An 18,550-nucleotide genomic window follows, 5' to 3' on the forward strand; every position below is an offset into this window, starting at 1 on the left:
GAAAATGACAACTTATACCTCAGAGAGTTCAGTGATAGGGTTGAATGGCGGGAACCGGTTACTGAGATTTACCGGGATTTACCGCCCAAAACCACCCCATTTTCCCGCGATAAATAACTACGAGAAAAAAATTATTTATATGAACAGCATGGCGTGAAATGGAACTGTTAAATTATATGCGATGTCTAAATCTGGTTTCTCTACGGCCTCTGCATGATGAATCAATGCTTAGGGTGGGGACAGACCATCTCACAATGCATGTAGACCTATCATCTCATCATGGTGACTTTTTTTCTTGTGACAGGTTGGCCTACATTTGCTGCAGCGTAGCCTATGCTACAGTAATATAAAGACCGAATGAGCGTCTAATTTACCGGCTTTTGGGGGTCGCCTTGTTTTTTTAATTGTAAAGATTATAATTTTAATTGCAGCTGCAGAGTTTTAAAACAGTCTATCACTCAAATATCGTTGCTTTAAATCAGTACACGCGCGAGCACTCTCTCACATTCTTTCTCTCTCCATCAACTCCATTCAAATTGCATCCAAAATAGATAATCCTGTTCAAGACATTTATATAGCCCTAAATATATATGTCCTAGCCTACTTCTTTCAGGTAATACATTCAATGCAGTATTAGCCTTATATTTAGCTAATTAATGATGGGTTATGCATAATAAACTTCTAACTTATAGTCTCTGTCTCTTGCGCAATACGCAAGCACCTGTGCTGCACTAGCCTCCTTAAAAAACGCTCCTTAGCTCTTGGAGTCCCATGCAAGAAAATCTACATTAGAATAGCTTGCTGGACACCTTTTTTTTTTTTTTTTACATTTCTTATACCAATAGACTATTGAAGAAGGACGCAAGCTCTTTTTTGCTGATCGTTAAATACAGCAGCCAAGAGAACTCACAGGTAGTTTGAAAGAAGAGCGAACGCGGGATGGTGGTAGGCTGTAGCAGTTATTTATTCAGACCCATAACCATTCAATCTTCATGAAGAGAAGTGAAAGCCTTCTGCATCTAATTCTAGTCCTATATTATTCAAGGATGTCATTAGAATGATGAAGATAAGGACAACAAAAGTTATTTCATGTAAATGTTAAAAGCGAGTAAGGAATGAAGCAACAATAGAGAGATAAAGAGGAGGTAGGCTAATAACATTAGGGGAAATATTATGAAAGGTATATATGCGTCAGCCTACTAATTTATACAAATATGCCCTATTATATTTCAAAATTAAAATACGATTCGCTAGCTTATACTTGTAACTTTGTAGGCCACATGTGCTGCACCAGAATGGCATGTTCTCTTCTGCTTTATCATGGTTTGAAAGATGTGCATAATTCCAATACATATAATACAGTATAATACAATACAGTAATACAGTTCACATTCAAAAAGATTAGCCTACTGGAGCTAGTTTCATATACAGTGGGGAAAAAAAGTATTTAGTCAGCCACCAATTGTGCAAGTTCTCCCACTTAAAAAGATGAGAGAGGCCTGTAATTTTCATCATAGGTACACGTCAACTATGACAGACAAAATGAGAATTTTTTTTCCAGAAAATCACATTGTAGGATTTTTAATGAATTTATTTGCAAATGATGGTGGAAAATAAGTATTTGGTCAATAACAAAAGTTTCTCAATACTTTGTTATATACCCTTTGTTGGCAATGACACAGGTCAAACGTTTTCTGTAAGTCTTCACAAGGTTTTCACACACTGTTGCTGGTATTTTGGCCCATTCCTCCATGCAGATCTCCTCTAGAGCAGTGATGTTTTGGGGCTGTCGCTGGGCAACACAGACTTTCAACTCCCTCCAAAGATTTTCTATGGGGTTGAGATCTGGAGACTGGCTAGGCCACTCCAGGACCTTGAAATGCTTCTTACGAAGCCACTCCTTCATTGCCCGGGCGATGTGTTTGGGATCTTTGTCATGCTGAAAGACCCAGCCACGTTTCATCTTCAATGCCCTTGGTGATGGAAGGAGGTTTTCACTCAAAATCTCACGATACATGGCCCCATTCATTCTTTCCTTTACACGGATCAGTCGTCCTGGTCCCTTTGCAGAAAAACAGCCCCAAAGCATGATGTTTCCACCCCCATGCTTCACAGTAGGTATGGTGTTCTTTGGATGCAACTCAGCATTCTTTGTCCTCCAAACACAACGAGTTGAGTTTTTACAAAAAGTTACATTTTGGTTTCATCAGACCATATGACATTCTCCCAATCCTCTTCTGGATCATCCAAATGCACTCTAGCAAACTTCAGACGGGCCTGGACATGTACTGGGGGACACGTCTGGCACTGAAGGATTTCAGTCCCTGGCGGTGTAGTGTGTTACTGATGGTAGCCTTTGTTACTTTGGTCCCAGCTCTCTGCAGGTCATTCACTAGGTCCCCCCGTGTGGTTCTGGGATTTTTGCTCACCGTTCTTGTGATAATTTTGACCCCACAGGGTGAGATCTTGCGTGGAGCCCCAGATCGAGGGAGATTATCAGTGGTCTTGTATGTCTTCCATTTCCTAATAATTGCTCCCACAGTTGATTTCTTCAAACCAAGCTGCTTACCTATTGCAGATTCAGTCTTCCCAGCCTGGTGCAGGTCTACAATTTTGTTTCTGGTGTCCTTTGACAGCTCTTTGGTCTTGGACATAGTGGAGTTTGGAGTGTGACTGTTTGAGGTTGTGGACAGGTGTCTTTTATACTGATAACAAGTTCAAACAGGTGCCATTAATACAGGTAACGAGTGGAGGACAGAGGAGCCTCTTAAAGAAGAAGTTACAGGTCTGTGAGAGCCAGAAATCTTGCTTGTTTGTAGGTGACCAAATACTTATTTTCCACCATAATTTGCAAATAAATTCATAAAAAATCCTACAATGTGACTTTCTGGATTTTTTTTCCTAAATTTGTCTGTCATAGTTGACGTGTACCTATGATGAAAATTACAGGCCTCTCTCATCTTTTTAAGTGGGAGAACATGCACAATTGGTGGCTGACTAAATACTTTTTTTCCCCACTGTAGCTAGCTACATCTATGGGCTTTTATGTTTTTCTGTCGTGCGTAATGTGCAGTAGCTTACATCATATATGTATTGGATAACGGCTTTTGGGCTTGGGCTCATTAAATGTCTTTAATGTAGGGCTCATTAAATGTATTTAATATATGGCTCATCAGGCTCAGATAGCATCAGGTTTGAATTTTCATGCTGATCAAAGCTCTAATCAAATCCAGACATACTTTATAATGCTTTCGAATGACACTTCCGGTTTAGGTGGGAGATACCGGGTTACCCGGGAGAAAAATGATTTATTTTCGGGATGGAACATTTGTAAAATACCAGGGGAAAAAATAAACCCTATTCTGTAATAAAACATGACACAAAAACTATAATGTTCTAACTGTATGATTGATATGTTTTAGTCCCTAGAGAAGTGAACTGTCTAATCTGGGAGCTTGACAAAACCTCCCTTATTGGAACTCCAAAGGCGATAGCGCTATCCAAAGATGCAAAGACTCAGCTCACTGCACTCGTAATATAGGATGGACAATTCAAAAGATGTTGACAATAATAGAATTTCACTTTGGGCCAATTTTACGTGTCACGCTCTCTCAAGGTCATTGGAAAAGATGGAGGAAAGAGATTTCGCTAACAAAGGAAACCACTACGGAACAAAGTTTGAGATTGTCAAATGTACAACATTCAGAAGAGGGAGACATTCTTCCCATAATTGAATGTTTTCTGAAAATAGAAGCCCTGCTTTTTCTTAGCAATGACAATACAACTACAACAAGATTACTTTTGGACAGATAATAAACATCTACACTGAGTATACAAAACATTAGGAACACCTTCCTAATATTGAGTTGCACTCCCCCCCCCCCCCCCCCCCCCCTTAAATATTTTGTCTTGCACATTCACCCACTGAATGGCACACATACACAATCCATGTCTCAATTGTCTCAATAATTAAAAATCCTTCTTTAACCTGTCTCCTCCCCTTCATCTACACTGATTAAAGTGGATTTAACAAGTGACATCAATAAGGGATCATAGCTTTCACCTGGATTCACCTAGTCAGTCTATTTCATGGAAAAAGCAGGTGTTCCTAATGTTTTGTACACTCAGTGTATATTCTGATTCCAATGTCTTTGTAACCCTAGTAAACTCCCAAGCCAAACCCTATATGGCTTGGTGTGACATTTTCATTTACGATACAACAACTATGTTGAGTATGTTCCAACCCATATGTTTTAAAACAAGCTTCTTGTGAATAAGGTTATTGCATCAATTCAAAAGGATTTCTACAAACTACAATTGTAAAATGTCTATTCAATTAAGCTAACCTAAAAATAACCCCTTTTCAATCTCCACCGACCCTTCACATTTATATGGCACACATCTGTGTGAGAGTGAGCATATTTTGTGGTGTCTGCCCACTCTCTGCTGAGTGGGTCCGGGTTATTTTATTCCTGCAGAGGACTCTGTGGTAGTGGGAATCATTATCACCTCATCACACAGGCTGTCATGGAACAGACCCATCTCCTTGTTCATTCCTGTTACTGGTGTTCATAGACTCCACATATCCCCAGGACACCATGTTACACCTTGTTTATCACAAAACCTCCAGTAGCCACCAGGGCCACAAGGAAGAACAGCCATTACTGATGCTGTTGGAAGGTACTTTTACTTTTGAACTCTGCATTGTTGGGAATGGTCTCGTAAGTAAAAGTAAACGTTTCACTGTAAAGTCTACTACACCTGTTGTATTCGGCGCATGTGACCATTCAAATTTGATTTAATTTGAAGGTAATAATGCTGTTGACAGTCAAATGTGATAAATAGAGAACTAAAAGATGTTAGGAATTAGTAAAGACATTATTTTCGTCAAAAATACTTCTGAAACATGGATTGAGTGAGAGCATCACAGCATGCTCAAAACTAAGTATGCCCAGATTCCATCTCTCCATCCCTGTCCCCAGATGCCAGGTCTTCAGCACCATGTGACATCAATCTGATAGTCCTGAGATGTGAGCGGTACATGGGGACTGTGAGGTTTCCTATTGAGCTGGTCTCCTAGTGTCTGAGAATCTGAACACTAATTATCCCGGCCAGAGAGAGGTAGGAATGTCACCTGTAGAAACACTTGGGGCCTTAACAGATAATTGCATACTCCTATCACACCAAGGTCGGCACCATGGAAATGGTCTTATTAGCAAGATAAGGGCGAAAGCGGGCAACAAGTGAATGCATTGGCAAGGGTTGGGCCATAGTTGTGACATGGCATTATGGGAGATGACACTTATCGGCAGATTACATAAACCACTCTCGTTCACGCTAAGATGGAATCCAGCTCCTTAAATTAAAAGAACCCATTTCACCGATCATACAGTCCTGGGTAATGAAATAGTAGATGAGAGTTTTCAAATGTAATTTTCCATGTGGAGTCCTTTTGTGCTGTTATCTCAGAGGGTGCAATAATGATCCTGTGAATGGCTTTTGCGCACCCCATAATGACCCATAGTAGTTAAGCCTGCACTGTGGAGAACTATAATTACCATGTGATTACAAAACTCAATGTTCGCTGTGAGTTTTAAAGGCGTACCATGGGCTTTGGCTAATTATTTCAGTAATGTTGAATGTATGCCAAAGCCCTCATGTTTGGAACAAAAAAGTATCCAATTATGTATATTACCATGATGGGACATTACTGAGATTCCATTTACTTCATCAAAACATGTTCATTATAACTGGAATGGCATGTATCAAGAATGACGAGCAGAAAACCTTTCTGTATGGTATGGACCTTGAGATATAAAGTTATAGAACATTCATGAAATGAGAAAGGTTCAAACATTCAGAAAGCTTGTCTTTACATTTCTTAGATGAAAACACCTAGCAACATAGAAATATGAGGCTTCTTCTCTTAGACATCTATTCTTTCTGAAACAGGCTTATTAAAAGCTTTACCGCATCTATGATTATGGACGCAAGTTTTGACTGACCGAACCCAGTGCACCAGTTTTGCAAAAATGTCCAATTGGCACGATTTTAGTTCTGCTCTAGCCTCTTTAAGGAGGGGAAAATGACAAGGTGTGCAGGGGAACACAAGAATGTCTAGCCGTACACAGGGACAAACCGATTGATCTACGTAGTATTGGATTTTTCTCCAGGTTTCATGAATAAATCTGCTGGGTATGGAGTGCTGATGAATGAATGAACAAGGTTTTCAATACCAATCTCCCAATGCAGAGAGCAAAAGGTTCAGTAGAGTAGCTCACTAATGCTCCCTCTGTTATTGGCAACGGCCAAGCGTTTATTTCATGCCTCTTTAAACCAGCAGGCTTGGGTGCAGTGAATCTGTCTGATAATATCCCACTCAAATGTGAGGCCTGGAGCCGCCGCCCAGCGCCCGACCAACGGGCCGCCCGCTCGGGGATCAATCTCTGCTCGGTAGAGAATGGGATTGATTTACAGGCGCTGTCAAAGAAGCTCTCCCAGTCCCCACCTGCCTCACGACATATCAGAATCAAGTAGCACCTTCACGACCTGGGCATCACATCAGATGCAGTGGGAGTGCAGGGGACCAATTTCCATCAGTCTTTTACTGTAGATGTCTATTCAGAACATTTGCAAACGATCTGCTAAAAAATTTGCCCATGATATATTCTTCACATCAGAAATTATGAACTACAAATCCATGACATAAAAACATGCCATCCAACCGCAACAATGACGTTGGAAATCAATGCATTCGACGCAATAAACGTATATTTGTCAAAAATATGCTGGGCATTCGATCGTCTGCACATGGTCGCGTCACACTAGTGAGGAGAGAAAGGGGAGCGCATTAAGCGCAGGAAATTAAAGCTGTAAATAAACGTCCAGCAGATAAAGGATCCCTTGACAGTTATGAGAGCATAGCAGTCTGGAGGCTGCAGGCTGGGCTCAGTCAGGACACTGTGGATGGGCATGAAAAACCAAATCAGTGATGAGCATGAAGACCACCATCTGCATCCAGCTCCTCCATACCACACTCACCATCACAGATCCCTCCATCTCAGGAAGGACGTCTGTTTGGGCCTCCATCTGCCATAAACCAGCCCCTCCTACCAAGGTGCTACTGGCAGAAAGGTCAAATGGAATTTTCTAGAAACTATTTTGTTTGTTGTTCATTGTGTGGCGGATGCTGTCCAGTTTATTGGTACTTAAAGGAAAGCTTGGCCAGATGTGACACATCGTCCCCATGAAGCTCCAAGGTAATGTGATGGAGAAAATTCCTTGTTGACCTGGCTTGGTTAAGTACATATTGAGTCACTGTATGAAACAAATACCATATAAATCTGCCAGTGCCAGTGTCAAACAAAAGCTCAAACCTCACTCAAGGTTTTCTCAAACTCTGATTTACTCAACTGATTTTTTCGCCCAACTTCAGCACAAAGCTTTAATTCATTTCATGAGCTTTTCCAATTAAGCATGCAGTATACACAAACAAAAAACCATTGAACAACTATTGAAAGAAACTAAGTTTCTATTCACATTGACAATGATAATTTCCCTATTTGAAGCCCAAAATTTAAAGAGGGGAACTCTATTGAAGTGCTTACCTTGTAATATAATTTATTTGTCAGGGCACAAAGATACCAAATCACACAACTTTGTCAGAACATTTTGAGACAACATTTTCAATAAATGCAATGAATGTCTCAGGCTAGTCCATAGCCACAGCCAGCATCAATGCGAAAATGGACCAAAGCAATATGTATGGTCCTCAGACTGAGCAATTAAACTGTTTATGAGGTGTAATCATATTAGGCCAATGTATCCCAGCTTTCCCAGCCAAACATGCTTACAGTAGTATTTACATACACACAGATCTAAGCCTGTAAAGAAACCTATGAATGATGCGCTTCGGGCTAGAATTCAAACTCATTCACTGGGCACAGTGTGCATACTAATGTTGGGAGCTCACCCAAAGTCTATCTGTGCCTTGGCTGAATCCAGGGCAGCTTCAGGGCAGAGCGAGCCTGCCTGATCTCTGTCGGCCATGATAACAATACAGCAGCCATTAATGAAAGGCCTTGTAGGGATTTATTACAAGAGAGGACTGGGGAATACGGTGCCAGAGAGCCTGGACAGCCCACATTTGAATACAGACCACAAATTATAAACGGTTTCAGTAAATGAAGTGACTGAGGGCCTTTGTTCCACGGGCGTACATCTTCCTATTGCTAGTGGGCACTAAACCACTAGCATAGCCTGCACTGGGAAAGGAAGTTATTGAAGCCTGGATTTCCTGCTTTCGGCTGTGGCCAAGAACTTGAAGGTTTATAGTGGTTTCAGGAACTGACTCATCTAATGATTAATGGATTAGATATTGCTTCTCATGTGTGTCTGGTCATGTGGTAGCTCATTTAAATGACTTTTTCCCATCCAAAAAAAGAAGAGTTAGGAGAGTGCGAAAGTAGGGAAGGTACTTATAACAATTTCCCAATAACTTCCAAATCATTACAGTTTAATAAGACGTGATTAAGACGGCATTTGTATCAACATTATTTGCTTTCCTGAGAAACTGACTGAGGCTGACATATGGTTTGAATTATGAGGCTATAATTGTAAAGGGCTGAAACAGTGGTTTCTTTACTGTATGACTTCGAAAGATGAGGAAAGCTCTTACATTTTATTTTTCTCTTTCCGTCTTATTTCCCCCAGATTTCCTGCAACAGTTTGGCAGTATAATGCTCTGCAACGTTGCTTTTTAAGGTTTCTTTGACTCTTTGACTTATCTAGAGAGAAAGTGCTTTGGTCCTTTTGAAAATTAACATATGATGAGGTAAAGGTCGATATACCAAAAGACAAAGCGGGACAAACAAATGAATACAAAAGCTGTTTGCCATAATTATACATATGGAGAAAAAGTGAATTACACTTGCAAAGGCGGTTGACAAGGCCAAAGTGCACTCTAGCTGGCAGTCATTTTATGGCTCCAGTCCTGAAGCAGATTTACTTAGATGACGTCAGTGGCTTTGAGCCAGATTTTCCTTTTTGGTGGCACTCTACATCGGCCTCTCTGAGGCCTTACTGAAACTGTTGAGCAGCAGACCATACTGCAACATTCTCTTTCTAGAACAGACTTTACATCAGGGCACAGAGTGACTGGAACCCAGCAGTACGGTAGTGTGTGAAGCATGCTATCCGATCACAGACACACTGATGTGACGATGAGTCCCTCCCCTGCTAAATGTCTGCATGTAATTACACATTTAACGACCCTGTGTCCAGATTAAATTACAGATCACATCTCTTTTACTCGCCCTACTCCTCTTGTTTTGTGCAGCTATAACAAAAGCAGCATCCTTTCATTTCATCAATTCTTCCCTTGATTAGATAAAGGAATGCTTTGTGCCATTCAGATTCCCACAAGGCATTTCTCAGACTCTTATCAAACCAGGAAATAGAAAATATTTGTTGGGTATGCGTAATTGTGCTTTTGACCAGTTTAGGCCTTTATTCCTAACAGCTGTTTCCATTTCTTAAAGAATGCAACAAATGTAAGGAGGAATTGAACAAGAATAGCTTTTCTGAAGAAAAGAAAATGTCTTCCATGCCAACCTTTACTACTAAATAAACACATAAAATGACATTGTGAAGGAAAACTTGTGGCACCAGCCCAAGTACATTCCCCCTGCACAAAACCAATACACTCAAACATCAAATGGTTTCCATGGCATTCTTTTTTCCTATGATAACTCTTAATTAGTTTTGACCGCAGATGGATTTTAATAGGAAATTATGTCTTAGTAGAATATTAAAACGACAGGACGTGCCTGTTTGCTTTGGGCTGTATCCCGCTACATGTTCACAATGCCCCATGACCACAGAGGGAAAAACCAGCTTGCTGATTGTAGATGCTGTGGTAATGCCCATTGTGTGGTTCATTCTTACCTACTGATGCCTTGTCTAGGTGAACATGATTACAGAACTATGAATGTATTTGTTGTTCACTTCAACATTTATGCTTAGTAAACGTTGAAGTACAATTCAAGGCCAGGAATTTCATGGTAAGAAGAAATCACTTATGTGCACAAATACACATACACACACCTACAATAACTCACACACACACACACACACTGTCCTACAACAGCTGGTGACTCAAATATGAAGCATATTAAATGCCATTGATAAGGTAAGGGAACAGATAGCTTATCGGAAGCATACAAGAGCCATATGGTGCCATAGCCAGTGCAGCCTGTTGCTGGCATAACAATGGCCTGGCCAGGACGTAGAGCCACAAGCAGAGAGTTGACAAATGGCCGTTGGCATGAAATCTCAGTTCATATTTGCATTTTTCCCTACAGGTGCAGAAAATGATCCAAGCAGATGTCAATGAGAACGGGCTTGTTTGCACTCAGCAGCTCAACAGCCTCGCACACTCTCAGTCTTGACAACAGGAAAGACAATGGGTCTCTCTCTGCTCCCAGAAGTAATCCAATCCACTCAATGCCTCAGTAATGCACATATTCTCTCCACATTGCACAAGTGAAAGACTACATTCTTCTTTTCCCAGCCCTGAGACTTCCACATTCTTAGGCAAAACATTACAGCGGTGGGATTTCTAAAAAGGCATGTGTATTCAGAGAGAGGTGGTCTGCGTACAACTACAGTACTGCATGTTGAGGTTCAAAAACTTTTTGAGAATTTTTTTAAGCTAGAATCCTTAGTTGCTACATCCATTTTTGAAATGATAAATTAATTATATATATACCCATTGATTATTTTAATGAATTTTTACCCAATTTTTCATGATTACGATCTTGTCTCATCGCTGCAACTCCCCAACGGGCTCGGGAGAGTCATGCGTCCTCCGAAACATGACCCGCCAAACTGCGCTTCTTAACACCCACTAACTTAACCCAGAAGCCAGCTGCACCAATGTGTCAGAGGAAACACCGTTCAACTGACGTCCAAAGTCACCATGCAGGTGCCCGGCCCGCCACAAGGAGTCGCTAGAGCACGATGAGCCAAGTAAAGCCCACTCGGCCAAACCCTCCCCTAACCCGGACGACTCTGGGCCAATTGTGCGCCACCTTATGGTCACAGCAGGCTGTAGTGACGCCACAACACTGTGATGCAGTGCCTTAGACCGCTGCGCCACTCGGGAGGCATACCCATTGATTCTTCAAGAATATAACTTATAAATGTGTCATGTTTTACTCCAATGTTTGTAAACAATGCAAATATAAAAAACACTGTATAGCCTCAAAACATGGTTAAACTACACATTTCATATAATGGGTGGTCAGTCCTTGCATCCATAGCTCTGTCTATGAATTTGAGAGTGGTTACATTTCTCCAGCCCCATTACTTAGCTTTTTAGCGAAACAGGGACGGGGAAAACGCTTTGTTATTGTTTTAATTAAGGATTCTAGCTTTAAGCTTATATGTGTTTTTGTATGTTGTAGTGCATTTGTGAAGCTCACTTCCATCACATAGAAACTGCACATGTCAAATTGAGTGCCAACAAATACCTGTCCGATGAGTCATTGGGGCTAAATGAATGTTATAACAAAAAACTATGTGACGCTTATGTTCAGAAAAGGGGGAGGAAGGGGTTAGTAGGCTACAGTCTATCTGTGATAAATGCCAAGTTCAAAATTCCTGCAATACATCTGATATATATTATCGAATGCCTCTGTAGCATATTTCCATCATATACATTGACGTGATATTTTTGATTAATCTTATATGTTTATGTGATTGTATTTTAACATAACTTTAGATGGTATTACTTTGGAATAAGAGAAATTCCAGATAATTATAATAATTCTTAATTTCACACACACTTGGGGTTCAACTGATATCATCTGGTAAAATGGGAATTCATAAGCCCACTTTCAAAAATAAAAACTCATGGAGTCAAGCAAAGATAATGTAGGCGGCAGGTAGCTTAGTGGTTAAGAGCGTTGTGCCAGTAACTAGGTGAAAAATCTGTTGATGTGCCCTTGAGCAAGGCACTTAACCCTAATTGCTCCTGTAAGTCGCTCTGGATAAGAGCATCTGCTAAATGACTAAAATGTAATGTACTATTCTTGCACTTGAAAATGCCATGCAGGCTAATGTCCAACAGGTCCACTTGTTGCATAAGCAGAAAACAAAGCATCTATTGCTGCTCCTGATTTCCCCCCTGCAGCTTTACTTCTCAACATCTTGACATGTCAGGGGTTAAGTCTGATAGAAGTCAATCTGTTTAATTAGTAAATTATAATAGCCTAGTTAGAGGAATCAACAAATAACACATTGTATCTTGCTGGCCCCTATTTTCAAGAGAGACACACTGAAATATAAGATGATAATTAACTGCAAGAAAGGAGGTCTTTTCCCCAATCACACAATAGGGGAACTTGTTTTCAGAGCTGAATTCCACTCCATAGCACAGAACTTGCACAGCCACAGAATACCATCATGCAGTTTGGTTTGTTTAGTTATGAATGAAGTGGATATCACCATGCATCGAAATAACCAATACATTTTACCTTATATATTCACCAACAAGCATATACCGTTATAATTGAATAGTTTACATTCTTTGAGATAATATAAACAACGCTATAAGTGAATTACACAATAATTACAAAGGCCTCCTCTATAAAATATATTTGCTTAAATGTCAGACAAACTATATTGGAATTGTATCTGATGGTGTGACCTTGATGACGTTTAGCATTTGGTTCAAGTGAGGGCAGTCAGGCTACATAACCTATTAAAATTAATATGTTTCAAAGCTCTGCAATAGCATCAGAGCACACCACTACATCCACATAGCCTACAATATATGGCAGTGCAAAGTTTCCCTCAACAAATTCATCCTTAAATAGCAACAGGTGAGCATCTGTGTAACATATAGGTAATTAATGTCTATTACGAAATTCTAAAGGAATAGGAAGCTCCATAATCTTCCTCAACCTTCCTTAATCTTGATCAAGACTTTCCTAAGATTAACTGACTAACGTTATAGGCCTATATTTAATAGGCGTCGGATCACACGGTTTCTTCGGATGCGATGAAACTTTGTAACACATATAAGTGGCCTTGGCTACATAACGCGACCCCCATCCCTGTGATTAATTCAGATTTTAGCTGAGCAGGCAACAATGTATCCCGAAAAAAGGCGGATATGGAAAACAAGGATCGAACAGAGCAATGAAGCAGACATAAACATAGCTCAGATCCCACAATAGCCTACTTTTATGAATTTATTTTTGAAATAGTTCAAATCTATATTGAATTACCAATTGTTTAAAAAACAAAAAAGGACAAAGAAAGTTCAAATAAGAACTGGGTAGCAATGGTCGTTGTTTTTTTGCAACGTTTTAGTGTCCGAAAGCAAGAAAAACATAGCTTTGAATCCAAACAGATATCAAATGTTTTCATCCACTATCTCTACAACACCAAAATTATGTAATAACATTTTCAGATTATTTTGTAAATGCAACAGATTGTGCTTTATAAATTATATTATCTAAAAGTATGTTGCCCGGCCCGCTATTCTACACTATGAAGGCACAAGGGCAATATGTGTTTAAATGTAGGCCAATATGTGTTTAAATGTAGGCCATAATCTTCTACTGTCAAATATGATCAAAAGCTAATATCTTAAAAGACACATCTAATCAATTCGGCAACATTGATGGAGCTTGCCTATGATCGATTGAATCAATTCCGCATGTAGAAAATGGAATGCAAAGAATTTGATGGAATTTTTGTAGCCTAAACCTGATAAAAGAACGAAAAATATACTTACAGTGACTTCAAGGGACGATGTATAAAATACACGATCAAAGGTGTTGGAGCAACAAGTCTTTCAGCAGAATGTTTTTGCACTGCTCCGAAAATGTTCCACTGAAATCTCCAACTCCCGGCTGAGCCAACTAACGAGAAGAAAACAGTAACATTTTGATCCGTCATCTTGTCCAAAATTGTCATTCATAAAATAATGTACGTCCAATCGTATCCGGAATCCTGTTAGGAGTTTGAGGTTCATGCACTGGACTTACTGCTATATAATAGGGCGTATGGTCGGGCTTCTTTACAAAAATGTGAAAAATGTCAAAGATTTTCGTGTCAGACGAATACAACACTGAGTGGACAAAGTGAAAGCACCCTGTTACAACAGCGACAAGAAACGGCAACCTAAAATCTCACCGACACACACTTTTATTGTAATATAAAAATATGCCCACTCATTCTAAAACCATACATTACTTCTTATTTCTAATGAAAGAAGCAACTTCATCATAACAGTGTTAGTCTGCAACCATTTTGCATATCATTAACTACATTGAAACTTACCTCAAACACCTCCGTTATTGTTATTTGTAATACAATTCGTCCCCCTTTGTTTGTCTAATGTGGGATATTATAGTTTTTGTAAACTGTGTAAAGTTATTGTTGTGTTTCTGGGCCAGCCGGATATGTGTACGTGAATCGACAGCGCACGGACAGAGATGCGAAGAATGCTCGGAATGAGACCAGGAATGAAATGAACGCGAAGAGCGAGTTTGCATTGGGGCGGAGCAAAGGTGGCGTCATCCCGAACCGAACAGCCCTAGATAGGAGGAACAAGGGACAAAAAAAATAAGAAGAATGACCTCACAGGACACGTCGAATTCAAATTGGTGGGAGAAAGAAGAGGGATTTTTTTTGTGGAGTTAGTTAATTCTATTTTAATCATCTACCACAAGGCTGAATAAAAGTACAACAAGTATGAGACCTTTATCACAACCATATCAGTCAGTAGAAATGTTGTTGCTTGATAAATATCAGACGTGAATACAACACTGCCATTTTTTATTTGACATTTCCACAGCTGGGACATGAAATGGAGCACGTTTAAAAACATTTATCAGGTTGAACGCCTCTCATACTTCGTAGCTGCATGTGTTGTAAATGTAACATCAGTAGGCCTTATATCTTCAGAACTATATCTTCAATACAGTATCATCTGAGACACAAGCAGGATAAAACTGTTGGCTAGACCTTGTGAGCCTGTGGAGAGAACCATTCCAGTGCCACCACACAACCAGCCGGAGTACTGGTAATATGGGAGAGCAGACAATCATAAGACATGTCAAAGACCATAGAGCAAGTCTGCTTACAGCAAACCTGGTTTGGGCTACATGTCTGATCGTGTCCGTGCAAGCCATCCATTAGGAGGCTGTGTTTTGACACCAAATCTTATAAAGAGGGATCTATGAAGATGTATGGCTGACTTTTTGAAGACATCCATCAACACTTGTAACACCTGTCTGTGCATGTTTAGAAAAGAGAGACAGAGGAAGAGAGCGAGCGAGAGAGAGAGGGGGTGAAGAGCGAGAGAGGTGGGGTTTTGTTCCTGAACTGTAAATAATATCACACACACATGGATTGCCAGTCAACAACATCCTCATTTGCAGTTTCATTTCAATTGTGGTTCACTTCCATATTCCTTATATCAGGCAGTCTCAATTGCATCATTTTCGCGGAGCTCTACTTTAAGCTGTGATTCTTAACCACCGGCTGCATGTCTGCTGTCCATGGACCCCTTATCTTATCAGCTTCTCTCTTCTCCAGGGTGGTGTCTGTTCCCTCAATACCAAACTATTAACCATCAAAAGGGAGTCTTATCTATGCAAATGCAGCAAGTCCTGGAGGAACAAACCCTGCTAGCACAGCACATGTGACACCACCCCAACACCTGAGTACAGTCACAGCAGTGATTCATTCACAGCCATGGGGTCATCTGTCGACAGTGTTTCACAAGCTCCTTGTTAAATATTAGCCCTGCATATCCAGGAAGCCCACCGACATATCCCAGCATAATGGCAAACTGTAAAATGGTTCATAGCCTTACATCAGAGCCTGTTCTCATTGCCTTATCGGGCACATGAGTCGCCTGGCAGATTGCATCCAGGAAATGTGGCCATATGAAAATGTGTGTGTGTGTGTACCCAGTTGAGAATGCATTTGCGAAGGTACACTATTGAACCAACACTCATTTCAATGTAGAATGTGCTGCTATTCCTTATTCCTTCCTATGTGTAGGTGATAAAGTTAAACTGAGTTAATAGAATACATTTTCAATAGATATTACATGTCATAATGAAGCCAGAAAAGCATTATCTGACAGCATGGAAACCCATTTCTGTATGACCTGAATTATTTATTGGTGCGTGTGAAAACGTAATATCTGAAATTCTCGTGCCTCTCCGCTGGCAAATTATACCTAGACTAATCTTTGAATCTGTGTGCATCTTTGCAAAGGATCACTGCATGTGGTGAGGGGAGAAGATAGTGCTCAACACCGCTGAACTGTTTACCCCAAAACAGACATCGCAGGTTTAAGTCCCCACCCCCCTATTCACACAGCCTTCAAACTCTTTTATGACTGGGTGTGGCCACAGAGCAATAGGAGTGGGGGTGGAATAAGGGAGGACAGAAACCTCACAGCAAGGATTTTAGTGGGGTGTTGGGGAGGGCAATCGCATAATGAATGGTCAATTGATGGAACCAAACAGATACGCCTAATATAACTGCAATTGTACCAAAAACATCTATTGGTATTTGGGCAGTGGACATATCCTGTTAGATTCTATTTAGCCCTAATTTGTAATAAATATGTATTCGTTCACGGATCATTGTTTTTATCATTGACATCTTTAAAAATGTTCTAATATAAACTCAAGTAGGCCACTTTTTTTCATTTCTCATTCACTGTTAATTACATAGGTCTTACCCCAGATATGAATTTGCGCTCCACTGTACCATTTGTCACTACAGAAGCATCCAGGGATAGCTGCCTGCTGCCTGACACCTGGGCAGAAAAGGCCCTACAGGTCTGGTGTGGCAGGGCTTTGAACTGGAGCCTTCTGGAGCCTCTGCTCCAAAGGAGGCCTGGGGTGCTGCTGGTTGGGGAGGATGGGGAGATGTTGGGGGGAGAGGTGAACCGGCCTGGTTTAGTTCACTTCACCGCTGCCCTGCCCTCCGACCTCTCCTAATCAGACGGCCCTGGGAGGCCAGGTGCAGACCATCACTGGCTCTCTGCTCTGACGGCTCAGCGAGGCGCACTGATTGGCTTTATTAGAAGATAAGGGAGGGGTTAGCAAGGAGCTGAGAATCACTCTCTGGTAGAAAAAGCTCACATAATTTCAATCAAACTATATAGAGAAATTGGTATATATATATATATATTTTTTGCTCCTGAACTTCTTCTACTCTCAACCTCTCCGATCATTTTCATGGTGTCCATCCGGTTTGCTTCTATATGGCATATCTTTCTAACTGTGCTCCTTCCCAAAAGCTCCCAACATACAACCTATATACTTATTATGGACACAGTATGCTTACATTATTAGCTATCTTTGTTATTATTTGTTGTTATTTGTTATTAGTCCCATCCTTCAACTCTATTCAATACCTCCCATCTATCTCTTAACACCATCCATATAGGATTTCTATTTGCCATATATATTTCAACCGTACTGTGATGTTTTACAAAAATTCTGAACCTTTCTATTCTCATTGCTTCTACAGATTGTGAATTAAAAATAAACATTTTTGCTAAAAGTATTATTATATTATTGACCTAAGGTGGCTCTGGGTTAATTGTATCAATATGATCACTTACACTTAATTTGAAATCAATTTATCTTGCATAAAGTAAAATGTTTTTATGAAAATAAATAACAGAACGATTCCTCACCACCTGAAGGTTCAATTCCTATAATAAAACAGTATATCATAGTGTGTTGCCATTTTGGTGTTGCCATTGGCCAAAATTGGCCATGCGTTGGAGTTTGTTTGGGAACTATAGACCTTCAAGTGCAAACAAACCAAATGTGTTAGCAGATGCCATCTTGTGGTCACTTAGAAACAGTGCTTTGTGAACATACTAAGGAACATTGAGCGAGCTACGTATGTCGGCTACTACAGTATGAACAGCCATAGTAGAGCCGGAGCTCAGTCAATGACTTACACATCATAGCAAATGCTTTCTCTCTAAGGTCTAACTTCATATGACCTTAAAACTTTCAACACTGTACACAGCCTCCACTTCAAATTAACTTTCCATGACCAATCATTGTGATGTATTGAACAATGATGAATTGAAAACAATGAAGTGTGAGGATGTCATGATTTTCATGCTGAATACTAAAAGCTCTGAATTGATGATATAGACTCAAAGTTGGAAAATATATTTATCTGTGAAAATATAAATGAACACTCAATGACAATTTACCCCCAAAAAGTGCCTTGACAAAAGGCCAAATTGTGACAAAGGGCAAAACTTGAAGTACTGCATACTCCAGAAGTGAATTCAGCAAGCAGACTGAATTACAGACAGTGCAGGGGCAATTTCACTCCTTGTGAATTCTTACTCTCTGTCTGTATGTATGTATGTCAGTTCTCTCTCTCTCTCTCTCTCTCTCTCTCTCTCTCTCTCTCTCTCTCTCTCTCTCTCTCTCTCTCTCTCTCTCTCTCTCTCTCTCTCTCTCTCTCTCTCTCTCTCTCT

The 18,550-nt window shown here is 40.3% G+C and overlaps 1 protein-coding gene across 3 annotated transcripts in view; it reads right to left on the reverse strand.

Moving 5' to 3' along the window:
- LOC311128438 (transcriptional enhancer factor TEF-1) overlaps positions 1 to 14,521 on the reverse strand; it is a 51,154-nt gene extending 36,633 nt beyond the window's left edge. For all 3 annotated transcript variants that reach the window (XM_084160576.1, XM_084160575.1, XM_084160574.1), the window contains exons 1-2: positions 14,353 to 14,521; positions 13,805 to 13,931 (exon numbers count right to left, since the gene is read on the reverse strand). The gene's annotated coding sequence lies outside the window, so the exon portion shown is untranslated. The remainder of the gene's footprint in view (positions 1 to 13,804; positions 13,932 to 14,352) is intronic.
- Positions 14,522 to 18,550: the final 4,029 nt, after the last annotated feature.

Source organism: Coregonus lavaretus (genome assembly GCF_964263955.1).
Source record: "Coregonus lavaretus genome assembly, chromosome: 4".
Classification (NCBI taxonomy): domain Eukaryota; kingdom Metazoa; phylum Chordata; class Actinopteri; order Salmoniformes; family Salmonidae; genus Coregonus; species Coregonus lavaretus.